Consider the following 14232-nt stretch of genomic DNA (forward strand, 5'->3'; position numbering starts at 1 on the left):
AAGTGTGAGCTACTTAACCTCAACTGATCGTGTTGATGTTTTTCTGTTTTATTAAAGATGGCTGCTTTTCATTTGAAACGTTTCTGGCTCTGGTCTCTTCACTGTGCTTTGCTCCATCACTCCTCTGAACCTAGAACTAGTCCAGCAGCTTATATATCTATTTTACAGCAACATCAGTGCTACAACTGGTTCAAGAAAACAGTGTCAGCCCAACAGGAGTATTTAAAAACCATCAGAATCAAATGTTCTTTTCTTCTAAGGAATCAATTAAATGTATCAACAACAATAAAAGTAGAAACTTCTGTGATGAATGCATTTGAACTAGGGCTGTCTAAATTAACTCATTAATGCAGATTAATCCATCATCATGATTAATCTGATTAACATTTTTAACGCAGTTAACCCATCTGAAGAGCAGAATGACTCAAAATCCCTGGAATGTCTCTGTCAACACATTTCGGGCAGTTTGTCCAAGTAGAATCAAATGAGCAGTTGATCTGGTAGTGATGGGCAGCTGAACCAACCAACTCAATATGCAAGATGACAAACAGCACGTTGGCCCTCTCAACAGGCAGGTGAACACACAGGGCTTAAATACACACACCAGTAATCAGGGGATGAGAGACAGGAGGGCAACACAGTTGGGAGGAATCTGAGCTGACGGGACAGGGGAAACGTAAATTGAGCACACTCACATACGACACAGACCTTCACAATAAAACTGGAAACTCAGACACATGGAACCAGACAAGACATTGAACTAAACAGACAGATTCACAAACAGATGGGGTGACACCATAGACAGACAGATACAGACGCAGACTCAGAGGCAGACCGAATATAACACATAGAACTTAAACAATCATCATCATCATCATCATCTAGAAAATGATAACAAACTAAAAGCGCTGGGTCACCGACCCAGGACCATGACAGTTGCATTTAGGGGTGGGTTTTTATAATCGATTCATCGATTAAAATCGATTCTGGCTTGGATAACGTAAAATCGATTCATTAAAATCCTGAATCGATTTTTTAATATAAATTTATTTTGCCCGAAATGCCAGAATCTCTGGTGACATCTCACAAAATTTCAAGAACCACCAAACAGTTAAGACAGTAAATGAAAGCAGGTAGACGGATTCTGCACATAGACTTTAACACACAGCGCGACCCGCGGATCAGAATCAGTGAGATGTCGCCTTTCTCACGGTCGGGGCTGAAAGCCGACAGCTCGCTGATTCTGATCTGTCGGCGGGTCCGCGCTTTGTGTTCACGCCCTTTATGAGCCGATTCTAAAGCTGTTAGTTTGATGTCTCTCCAAACAATATTGACCTTACCAGCAGCAAAAGAAGATCCAAACGCTTCACATAAACATCGTCATGAATTCACTCTGACTTTTACTGTTTTGCTTCCACGGCGATGCACAGTTCTCTCTCTCTCTCTCTCTCCCTCTCTCTCTGTACTTCAAGAACAGTTTCCCTTTCTTCATTATTCGCTTGCTTGTTACGCACAAGTCTACTGTTGCTTACAGCGCTGTCGGCCGCTGTTTTTTTCCCTTTTACATTCTTCCGAAAAGAAAACCTAATTTCTGCTGTTCAATACTGAACAAATTTAAACTTTTTAAAATTATTCAAAATGCAAAACGCTCAGCCGTGTCTCTAATAAAACCGCTGTAACGTCAGAGGTAATGTTCATATGTTGATTAATGGTTTTCTTTCGTTTTTGATGTACTACAGAATATTTTTATAAAATCCCAGGCCAGGAAAACCACCTTCATGTTTTTCTGTGTTTTATCTTCAGCTACTTTGACACAAAGGCATCTGCTGTGATGCTCACACCTTTGATAAAGTCTTGCGTGTGTCAGCTTCCGTTTTATTGATACGAAAATATGTAAATGTACTGATCTGAATCATAATATTTCTGACTGTCAAAATTTCCCAGATTTAAATCGAATCGAATCGAATTAAATCGAATCGTGGATCGAATCGATTCGGGACCTTGTGAATCGGAATTGAATCGATTCTAGAAATCAGTGACGATACCCAGCCCTACATGTAGTCTGCACTCTAAAGGTGGGCGTGTTGCCTGCTGGTCTATTTAACAGTGATGCAAATGATATTAAATAAATCTCTCAGTGTGTTAATACAGGTGGCTACGGGCCTGGACCAACTGCCCCCCGCAAGCACAGCGACCGAAGCAAAATTATAGTAATGGAAACCAAACTCAGCAAGAATCAGCAGCTGTGGAAAAGACAGCAGCTAGGAGAGAATTAGAGGACAAATTAAGGGAAGTTTTTAACACATAAAATTGGGGCCAACAGACTTGTGGAGGTTGGGAAGGCGTCCGGAGCATCACAACAAAAGGTGAAACAAAAACACACACAAGTAGAGAAATGTATGAGAAAGGCACGTGTTAGAGGAATGCTGATAGGTTTGTAGCTTGAACCTATTCGCTGGAACGTTGAGGACAATATAATTACACGCAAGCAAGAATCAACAATACAAAACCTAACAAATGCCTTGTTTGAGAAAAAGTTAAATTAACCCACCTACAAACGCATACACACGCAATGAAGAAACAGCTTACATTCATAAACACGTGAAGATTTTCCAGCAAGGTTAAAGCAGCGAAACTTAACATACACCTGTTGTTAAATGATAAAGTTTATCCACTACTAACAAATAAACTCTCTGGGTTGCAGGACAACAACTTCAAAAAAAAAAAAAAGACACTGGTCTGACCAACCAGTGAGGACACGACAAATTTAGTGGTTGAAAAAGTCAAATTGTGACATGTTTTCTGCTGATTGATTAATACAAGTGATTACTGAATGAAAGAAAATTCCATTTTTGGGTTTTTAATCATGATCTTAAGAATTTTAACATGTACCTGTGTTGTCCTGTCAGCTTGGTGGGTTATGAGTTGATTATATGGTGAGAAAAAACAAAAAAGGGGGAGAGAAGGCTGACACAGGGCTTGGCCCCGTTGTTTCTCCCCTCTCTGAATAACACAGCCAACACAACATCATTTTCCTGTTCGTCCGTTTTTGTTTTGTTTTTTCTCTTTATGCTTGATTACAGGCTGCTTTGTCGGCCGAGGCTGACCTGGACTCCTGCTCTCCCCTCTACCATCTTTGCTCTCTCCTCTACCATCTTTGATGTGACCCTGACCAAGTGCTACAGCAGCTGGACCCACAACAACAACCTGCAAATGCCAACAGTGCTGCGGGAAAAAACGATCTCATGCAGCGGAGACGGAGAGCGTTAAACCCAAGGCCCGTTTCACTACACGGGGGAGATTTCCAGACAGCTTCAGCTGACAGAGCTGTGACGAGATGCCCATTAAGCCCGGATGAAAAGTGAGGCCGAGCAAAAGAATGCTGACCTTAACAACTCTGCATTAAAACTGTGCAGGACAGTGACGGACCAACACGGATGATCGGGCAGCAAAAAGGGCGTGCCAGAGACAGGAGGAGTAACTGAGGTCAGGAGGCACCTCAGAATGGACAAAAGCACAAGAAGAAAATAAGCTGAAGGCACAGGTGTTGGGGCTCGGCCAGGAGCTGACCTCTGAGAAGAGCCAAACAGCAGAGCTGCAGAAGGCCGTGGAGCAAAGCAAGGGAAACATCAATAAACTTCAATCTGACGTGTACGGAAAAGACTCTGAGGTTTCTGCCCTCAGTAAGAGCTCAAGGCATCAGAGCAGAAACTGAGCATGGCTCAGGAGGAGCTGGCTGATAATCGAACCCATCAGTCAGGCTTGGAGTCCCAGACACAGGACTTGAAATCAGGCCGGAGCTTGCTGGAGCAAGAGGTTGCCAAACCTGACGAAAAAGCTCCAACAGCAGGAGCAAGCCCTGAAGGAGCTACAGAAGCAAAAGGGTCAAGTTAAGGAGGAGCTGGACAAGGAGAAGAGGTAGGACACTGGAGAAAAGGACTGCCTCAATTGGGGCCAGAACCAGTATGGACAGAACTTTGAGCAGCAGCACCAATGGATGCAAACAGACTGAAATGGAGGAGGGCAGGACCCCAGGGCACACTTCAGGCCGTGGTTTACCCAGAACACCAGAACAGGAAAGTGATGAACACAAACACACACATCTACATGCACTGACTCAGAATGAAGAGAAACACATATATGAACACATATGCACTCGTTGATTGAGTCAGAATTGACACACACACACGCGCTGAGTCAATTCACTGAGAAGTGATCCACACCCACACACATGCACACGCTTGTGCAATGAAGAATGCTTTACTAACAAATGCTGCACACAAACATCCAAATACAGAATCTGTTACAACAACAAGAAGCCATTGATTGTTTATTGGTTAAATGCATTTCATGTCACCCAGAGGGCATTTGTGTAGATTTGGGGGACAAGGTCTAAAGCAGTTTGGTTATGAAAACAATGTCTGTGCGTGATGTCTGTTTATGGCTCAAGGCCTCCACTGAATTGTTTACTGTGCTTCACACAGCCTGATAAGGAGCAGTGGTACATAGTGAAAAGGATGAATTAACGGTGTGAGTTTTATTTCGGAGCGCCACATTGTTGTGAGTGAGATTTAATTGAAGGAGGATGGTAGTTGTTGTAGACCCTTTCAATTTTTATGGTAACCAGGATCTAGACTTTGTTGAACCGCATGCAATATGAAGACAACATGTGGTATTTAAGTGACCAAGTAGTATTTGGATAAAAGTTTCTGAATAGTGTTGAAATAAAATGACAGAATTGAAGGATTAAAATATTCCGGGAACTCAACTTACTCCATCTGGAAATGTTTCAATCGTGTTTTATGAACACAAAATGCCCAGGTTTACTGAATATGAAAAGGTTGTGTTGATTTAACTCAGTTGTTTAAGTTTCTGCCAAAGCAAAACATTTGTGTGCAACCAGTGTCCACTATTGAATCAAGTAAGTCCAACATGTTTTTGTCAGTGCAAAAAGGAGTTACGATACCTGTATGCCTACACAATATTGTCCCGGGAGCGAGAAAAACTTTCTGGTGAAGTTTTGGTTGATTTTTGGGTTTTGCTTGACACTAGGTTGATTTTATCAGTGAGGTTTGGATTGTTTTCTTTCTCTAAGAGAGAGAAAGATGGTTTTATGCTTGGACATGTTTGCAATGGGCCCCAGTATTTGTTATTATATGAGTATTTTATTGGTTACATTTGTTTTTGCTTTTGTTACAGTGCACTGAAATAAGAACATCTGAGAGGTGTGATCCACCGGTGGTGATATTTTGGTATTTTGTGAGTTCCTGATTTAACAAATCAGCTCTTTAATCCAGGCCTGAGAGATTGAACTTTAAAGCGCTATAAAATATTCTTACTGAAAACAGTCGCAAATTTTTTCTCCATGATTATAATGGGCTTGGGAGAAATTCACTTATATGGGACATTGATCACATGAGAAGTCCTGAGCCTAAAAGGATTGCAGCGAGTCAATCCAGTCAAAAAAACAAGGAACTGTTTTCCTTTGAAATGATGACGTCATCTTGCTGGTGAGGGAGGCTCGAATAGGTTGCGCGTGAGACTCCATTATCAGCAATATCTGGTATGAATGTGTGTGGATGTATGCATGTGACTGGACTGTGATGGACTGACGACTAAAAGTTTTAACTGACTTGATACTGAGACAAAACGGTACTGACTTTAGGATTAGTAAATGTCCACAAACAATTCACCCAGCCTGTAAAAGAAGGGTGGATGTTTTGTCTTGCTTTGTTTTGTTTTTGCAGGAACAGAAGGATGACAGAGACTAAAGGGGGAGGCTGTAGCGTCACATGAGTGTGAACTGCAGACTTAACCCTTTGGTTGCTAATTTTGAGTTACTGATGTTTGCATTAAGAAAATTGTGTTTTAGTAGCTGTGTTTTAATTAAGGTATCACATTATATTGTTGGGAATGTTAAATGCTAAAGTGAAGAAAAGGTTTGATTTCACTCATGACTGAACATGTTATTATTAACCATAGCGGGCCACTGTAAAGAGTCAATTAACTTTTATAGAGGTGTAAAAAAAAAAAAAAAAAAGCCAAAACCCCCCCCTCTATTGAGGTCTATGAATAACAGGGGAATGCTAGGCTTGTCACACTCAAAATGGAGATATGTAATGATAAACACTGGTCCCCGTCTTTTGGGTGCTTTCTTGAAATAGTCAGCAATTTAAAAGTAGGATAGAACCGACAGGGGCATGTGCTGAGAGGTGGTGCTGCACAAGAACAAGAGCAAAATAAAGAAAAATATTGTGTTTAGCTTTGAGAAATTCAAATTAAAATGTACCATTACACTCAGAGGATCAATATGAAATCAAATATATGCTAATTTTGTATGAAGTACATGACTGATAACTGTTCTGTCCTGAGCTTTTGTTTTTACAGCACCCACTTGACCACACCAACAGTTTCTCGCCACCAACAGGGGGCACTTGCAAAGAATAGGGAGGAATATCATCAAAAATGGGAAAGGTAAGCCCCGAAGGGGGTGATGACACCATAACTTTCACTTATGGTCAAATTCTCAAAATTTGACCCCAAACTTGAAAATTGTTCAAACATTTAGAGACAGAGTGGATAAACATAATGTCGCAAACCACATAAGGATGGAGCATTTGAATCGATAAGATGGTGAATTAACACGCAGTAAAATGTTGATCATGTTGATTATGTTTATTCCAGTGTGCAGAGCAAGGTTACTATTATTAAGGAAAACAAATCAAATAATGAAAATTAGAAGTGAAAAAAACATTTTCGTTAACGGAAATAAAATCAAAACAAAAAAGGAAAACTAACTAAAACTGTAATGAGTGTTCACAAAACTAACTAAAATTAACTGAATTTATAGCAAAATGTGTTTAGTTTTCATTGATGTGTGCGTGTCCTACAATAGTCAAGGGTGAAAATGAAGTTTAGTTTCCAGGTTTTTCTTGCCGTCTCATTATGCCAGCAGGTGGCAGTACGTTAGTCGAGTCGTCTGTGTTGCTGCTCCGTCCACGCGCAGAATCATGTCAGGAAAAGTCGGGAGAGAGCGCCAGAGTCCAATTTGGGATTACTTTGAATAGGACTGTGTTTTGGATAAGAGGACATTTCTAAAGGGAAAAAACCCACAAACCTTAAAGTGCACTTGAAAAGTTTACACCAGAAGGCTAACCAAGCTTACCTTGAAGAGGTAAGGGGGAGCATACTCCCCCTCCTCAAAGAGCTCCCCCACTCAACCCGCATCCCCAGAAAACAGCTAACCCCAGACAAGGCAGCGTGATGCATCCCGAGACAACAGGACTGGGACATCTACATAACTGTGTGAGTCAATTGCCTTCAAAAGGTTTATCAGTTCACTTGAACCAAAATTACGAACACACAGTGCTGCAAGAGTTAATAGTTAATAGTCTCAACACCCAAGGATAAGCACAAGAGCATGACTGATATGATGAAACTGGGATTTTATTACACTTAATTTTTGTAAAACACAACTAAAACTATAACTGACGCTAATCAAAACTAAACTGAAACTGAGGATTTTCAGAAAATAAAAACTAGACTAAACTAGCAAACAATTGGTAAAAACTAATTACAACTGATATAAAATTGAAAATCTGATGTCGAAACTAAATAAAAATAAAAACTAATGAAAATTGCAAAATGGTTAAAACCCTGGTGCAGAGATTGGCTAATCTGACCAGGAAATGTTATAAAATGGATTGTCGGAACAGTCAGCGTTAAAATCACCTTTGACAGTCCAGACTAAGATGGCGTTGGACATCTTCAGGGCGGAGAAGGGTTGGTGTGACCAAGGTGTGGTTTGGCTTGTCGTATGTATATTTCAAGATGATACAGCTCTGGATGGACCAGTTACCAGGGCATGGAAGGAGGACAGACTCATTAAATGAGGAGAAGGAATTTCCTGAGATTGGAGATCCTCTGGGTGAGTGGTTGACTAAAAGCATGCATAAAATAAAAGCTATTTTTCGTTATTGATTGGTAATAGATTGATAATTGGCCACATTTACAGCTATATTGACTTGTTGTGGACGCAGTCTACTTCATGTTCAAGCACTCTAATTAACAGATTGAAAATAGTGACATTAAAGGAAAAGTATGCAGCGCCACCCTGTCAGATGCCAGTCAAGGTGGGGCTCAGTGATGAATCAGGTGAGCTGCATTCATGGCTGAATCAAAACAGAGTTTCCCCTGCTGTGGTCAGTGAGGGAAAAACAGGGGGAAGTAAAATTTAAAAGAGGCATTTATAAACATTTATGTGTGAAGTTTATAAACGGGATAAAAGGGGATGTTTTACTGTTATTTTAGCATCAGCATTATTATTGCATCAGAATCATATAACAAGCATTGAATTAATCATTTATTGAAGCTTTTGACATTATACTAACATTTGTGTTCCAGTGATTGTTATAACCCCAGATTAATCTTCTATTTACAGGTGTCAGGATAATCATATGATCTTTCATTGCAGGTGTAACCATGATCATTTTTATACATATTGCAGTTTGTTGCTCATTATAGAGTTGTGCTCAAGTTAATAAGGGTTAAAAGCTACAGTCAGCGCGATGTTTGGCTGATCTATGGACTGGAGTGACTTCGAGCATAGAAGGCCGCACGCGCTTACATAACACTGATATGCTATTGTTTGTGATCTTTTATTCAGTTATGTCTTTTGCTAAGTTTAAGTAGTGGCAGTTGATTACACAACATTCATTTAATATTACATACCTGAGTCAGAGCTTTACACACCGATCAACTTAACAATCTGCAAAACCTTGTAGCTGCAATATTGTGTCTCCATAAGGGACAGTTGGCTCCAGGGGATAAGTGGGAGTCAGTGCCTGTCCTCGAGAAGGAGCGAATCTTCCTTTGCTGTCTCAGAAGTAGTCAACAGGTTCATATTGAAGTGAAGTTCATATTATTACAGGTTTTGTTTCTTGGCAATTCTGCGGACGCAGGCTCTGGGCGGAGCCAGGAGTTGAACAGATCTAACATGACAATTAAATTGATTTCATTCCCTGGCACAGGATGACAGGACTGGAGCACCGACACTGGATAGGAGAAGGTCTCATACTTTCTAAGATATGAGGTCACTAACTTTTTGTTTTTTCTAGCTCCGTTGATTTGACACATGGGAATGTGTCAAAAAAGGGGGGAAGTTGAGTTTTAACATCAAACAAGGATTATATGAACATTTTTATGACTTCATTTGTGTTTTAATAACTTAGGTATGGTAAAACTTAAGCTAATAGTGACCCAAGAGGTTTCCGGACTTTTTTAGAGAATCAGTGAGAAGCATAAATCATTATTTCCATGTTTAAGCATTAATCATTGAAATGAACTGAATAGCGTTTAGAAGATAAAATGCCTGTGTTCACGAGAAGCTGAGTACCACACTGGAGAGGAAACCGGGGGACAGTAGGCGGAAGCAAACACATGATTTTTGGGGGGCAAATGTTAGGATTAAAAATGGCTAATTTGTTTTTGATGTCTTTTCTTAATATGAGTGGTTTTAATAATTTTCAGACACGAATGTGCTTATAATGAGTTGGCACTTGGTCTTTTGAAGGTCATAAGCTTCGTTCGGCGTGATGGTCCGGACTGATATATTGCAGGTATTGACTTTGAGTGCAGAGGGCTAAATGCATACACGCTTACACACACATAGGGTATGATTAGAATAAGTCCCTGGGACATTCTGAATATTCTAAACCAATTCTGAATCACTAGAAGGTCAGTAGATAACAACATTAGATTATTAGAGCTAGGCAGAGAGGTGTTTTGGTTTTCTGTCTCTTACAGAGAAAGGAACAGACACCAGACGAGGTCACAGATATACAGCGATCCTTTGCAGCGGAGACAGACACGGTGACTGCCGAGACACCAACTGGGTCCAGGTGTCATGGCGTTTGGGCTCCAATTAGTCACCTTAAAGGATGGATCCCATAAACACAGCAATAACCATGAAGGGATTGGCGGAAATCCAGGAACACCAGACCAACGAGGTTCGAGAGGCTCTTGGGCAAGAGGGGGACACGTTCCTGTTCCTTTTTCTGGAGGATACACAGGACACACAGGACCCGAGGATACACAGATCGTTGTTTGAAATCGGGGCAGAATAATCCCCTGATCTGTGCCACGACTGAAGGGTTGTGTAACCCCTGAGGTTGAAGAAAGGAGAGCAGAGGATCACCCAACTGAACGACACTGGTGGCTGCTGCAATAAAATAAAGGCTAATAGCTCCTTGGACAGAGGTTCTAGTCTGAGTACGTCTGAAAGGTATAAGGTAGCACCAAAATAAAGCTGTGGGAGAACTGGAGAGTGTCATCTGTACCTGCTAGTGTTGTAATAATAGTTTTTCTTGCACCTGAACTGCGCGAACACAGAGGTCATCTCACATATGGTTCGCCCAACAGGGGGACAAAGGGCCTCAGGAGTGAGAAGAAATGAACCCGAACACACTGGATTACAGGGTGTAGGTGAGCTCATTATTCTAAAGAGCTCAACAGGGGGAGTGTGGGATTATAATATTATTTTACGCCATGTTATACCCCTAATTAAAGATTGTGAATTATTATGTAGTTTTAGTTTGCATTATTCTCCTGAATTAGAAGAAGGTGATAACTATTGCATTTGTTAAACTGATTTGCATTACATTAGACTGCTGATTTATTGTGAATGAATGATATTGTTTTATGATGCATTATACTGCTGAGTTATAAGAAATACTGTTCGCAGAAAGTCATCGCCTTATTTGTCTGATTAGAAGAGAACAGAACATACTGGAGTTTTCTGCCCCATCTCAGCAGGAGCAGATAAACAGGGAGCCAAGGTCGTAGCTTAGGCGCCGTGTGAGAGAAAGCATGTGAATGTTTAGGCTTTTATGATAAGGTGGGGGCCACTAGAGGCTATAAGAGGTTGATCAATGCTGCACCATTTTGAGATCTGATGCTGTCTGCGTACGGTGTCCATCTCCCACGCGTGTGATCATTAAAATCATCGTTTGACTCAACCCGGCCGGACCAGTGTGGTTATTGTGGTTTTTCCTCTTGTATCCATCCCCAATATTTGAATCCGTAACAGCAGCAAATATATTTAATTATTACTGTTTAAAACACTAATATGTGACATGTATTAGTAGTGATGTTGTGGAACTATTGGACCACGTCAGACACGTCAGACTGAAATTACTCATTTACTCTTCAAATGGATTAATGAACTATAATAAAAAGGTCACATGCTGCTACCACCCAACAAAACAACAAACACCAACTTGTAATTACAAACAGCGAACGCCTCACTTTTTAGAGGAGTGTGCAGAACAAACTAAAGGGTCTTGGTTTGTATTCAGTGTCATCAGCAGGACACCTGCCAGGGTCCATGTGGGCGTCTTAAATTAAGTATGACTGCTCAGGTAGACAGGTTACTCCTAAAATAGCACGCAGTAACTGTGAACAGTAATTAATATATAGCAGTAATGAAAGCTTTCAGGAGGTTTATCTGAGTAGACTGTCCCTGTGCACTGTGTGGCATTCATTCACTGGTTAAACTCATGTCTAACAATGTATGACAATAACAGCTGAGTCTATGTTCAGGTGCATAAATGATTTCAGTTGCTGCCATGTGATTGGCTGATCAGAGACTTGCATTAATGAGCAGTTGAACAGGTGTACGTAAAGAAGTGGCCAGTGACTCTTTGAACGTGACCCCTTTACTGTGCTGTTAACCTGAGGAGTCACTAGATGGCACTGTTGCATTGTGTTTTCCTGCAACACCACAGTTGGAATACAACAGTCGCTTTAACAGAAACGTGTAGTTGGGCTGTTTTAGTGTGAAATGTGTGTAATTTTATTAATTTATGCATTTTTTTGTAGTTCATTTTAATCCTCAGATTCACATGCATGCACATTCTGAAATGACAAGGCCTTGAAGGCTTTTAATGTGTAGTTTATTACTGCGCTCTGTAACACCTGAACAAATAAAATAAGTTACCACACTGCATCTGATTAACAGCTGTGTGTTCTGACACCAATCACAAAGTGATATTTTTTTGTACAGTCCTGCCAGTTTCTGCTCTTTAGCAGTTTTATATTTCTGATGGTTTTATGTCTAATGAAACATAACATTACAAAGATGCCAGTGCAAATCCAGTTTGCTCACTTTGTTAATTATTTTTTAAAATCACACAGTCTTCTTATCATTAGCTAAAATATTAAAAAGAAATATTCAATTTATGATGTTTAAGAAGCTTGGAAAGAAAAGCGTCTGGACTTCTTTAATTGATGCTGCCAATTAAAATGAGCTACAAAAAATGCAAAAAAAAAAAAATATACTCAATTGATGATGGCATTAAATGTAAAAAGTAGAGTCATCATAGGAGAACATTAATGTCTGGACCACATTCATCAGAGGTCATCCAATAAGTAACATGTCTTCATCACCCAGTGGTTTTCCATCAGGACAAGCAAGGCAGGCAGTGCTTGCCGAGTCAAATCTAAAAACAGACCTTGATTAATTAAGAAGTATTAAAGTAAATCAATCTCTTTACTTTTATCTCAGGCATTGCTCTGTCATGAAGCTCCTCAGCTGTTTGGACCCATGCTTTACATTACTGCCATCTTGTGGCTGCAGTTGACTATTTTTGCTAGATGGTCCTTGTACCTTTGAACTCATTAGAAACTGTAGCATGCCTCCATTTTACAGGTGTATTTGCCAAATGCATAGTAAAAAAGATGGACATCAGAGGTAATAATAAAATCCAAAGATCGGTGACAGCGCTTGGAACCATAAGGCAACAGATTAAAAAAACTGCGGGAAATAAACTGAAACTGAAATATAAGTAGGGCAAAAGAAAGGGGTGGTCATGGTAGGGTAAGACTGTAACACAAAAAATCTATACACACACACATACAATGACATTTTATACCTTCTCCAGAATACTATGGCCACAAGTTTGCATCATGGTGCTGATCCTGAATCTTTCCCTTATGATTTATTCCTAATGCTATAATAATAAAGCAATGAGAATAAAAAAAATTATGTAATAAATATAAAATAATGTATTTGTGATGATTCAGTTTGTTTGACTATCCACTGTGTGCAGGCAGAAAGCTTATTAAATGTTTAAACTATAGAGATACAATCATTTTGCTGCTGTAAAAATCAGCCTTTTGTCATTGTTACGACTGTTGTCGTAATTATCATATGTAAATTTGAGTGTGCAGGTGCTCCTCCGTGATTGGTGTATCCAGGGTGGATGGATCGCACCGATTGGCTAAGGACCGGGAGGCAGCGGATAAGAAGACACCGCCAGGGACTGCCAGGTCATTAATCCTTGGCCCAACCCAACCGGCAGACTGTTCACTGTGTCACTATGTTGGTTAATGTAAGAGCATGTAGGGGTGGACCGCCTTTTCGTTTGATCAGTTTTCTCCTGTTTTTGTTAGGCAGGGAGGAAAGTGATTGTCGTTTGATTTAGTTCTTTTGAGTAGGTAAGTTGTATTTATTTCTGAGCTAGGCTACCTTTTGTTTGTTGTTTTGGCCTTGGGTTCACCCTGAAGTTATGATATGCTCCCTTCCTTTGTTTAACTGCACTCATTGTAAATAAATCACTGTCAAAGTATTAAGTGTGTGACGTGCTGCTTGGGGTTGGACGGGGATGGATCACCCTTTATGTCGTGGTCTGGCCTCGCCTTGACGGGCCATAACAGTCATATTTTAAATAGAAATCTAATATAATCTGTTTCTTAATGTATTTTCTTTAAAACAGTGTGTTTTTTGAATATCCAAATTATAATAATCCATAATTATGTGGACATGCGTATTAGTTTTTAATTAAATTTAAGGCCTCCAGAAAGGCAGGAAAAGCCCTGTAACTTACTTTAAAACTAAATTTGTTCCCTAAAACGGTGGACAGAGCTACAGACTTATGACAGCCTTACCCAGTTAGCTAGCAGCTAATGACCAGCCCTACTTGTGCAGTTAATAAAAGGACAGGTAATTTTTGTGGCCCTGTTGCGCACACACAGCACGCTCATTTGTTTCAATTCGTCTGTTGCCACTGTTGTGGATTTTTATGACATATCTGTGTACACTGGACATATACTCACATATACACATATACTCTCTATATATATCTGAACTGGAGTGTTTATATAATGGAATCACGGTGATAAGCATTTAACCTGCATGTTAAAATAAACACAAGACCCACATTTGTAGATCAAATA

The sequence above is a fragment of the Rhamphochromis sp. 'chilingali' genome (genome assembly GCF_963969265.1).
Source record: "Rhamphochromis sp. 'chilingali' genome assembly, chromosome: 10".
Lineage (NCBI taxonomy): Eukaryota > Metazoa > Chordata > Actinopteri > Cichliformes > Cichlidae > Rhamphochromis > Rhamphochromis sp. 'chilingali'.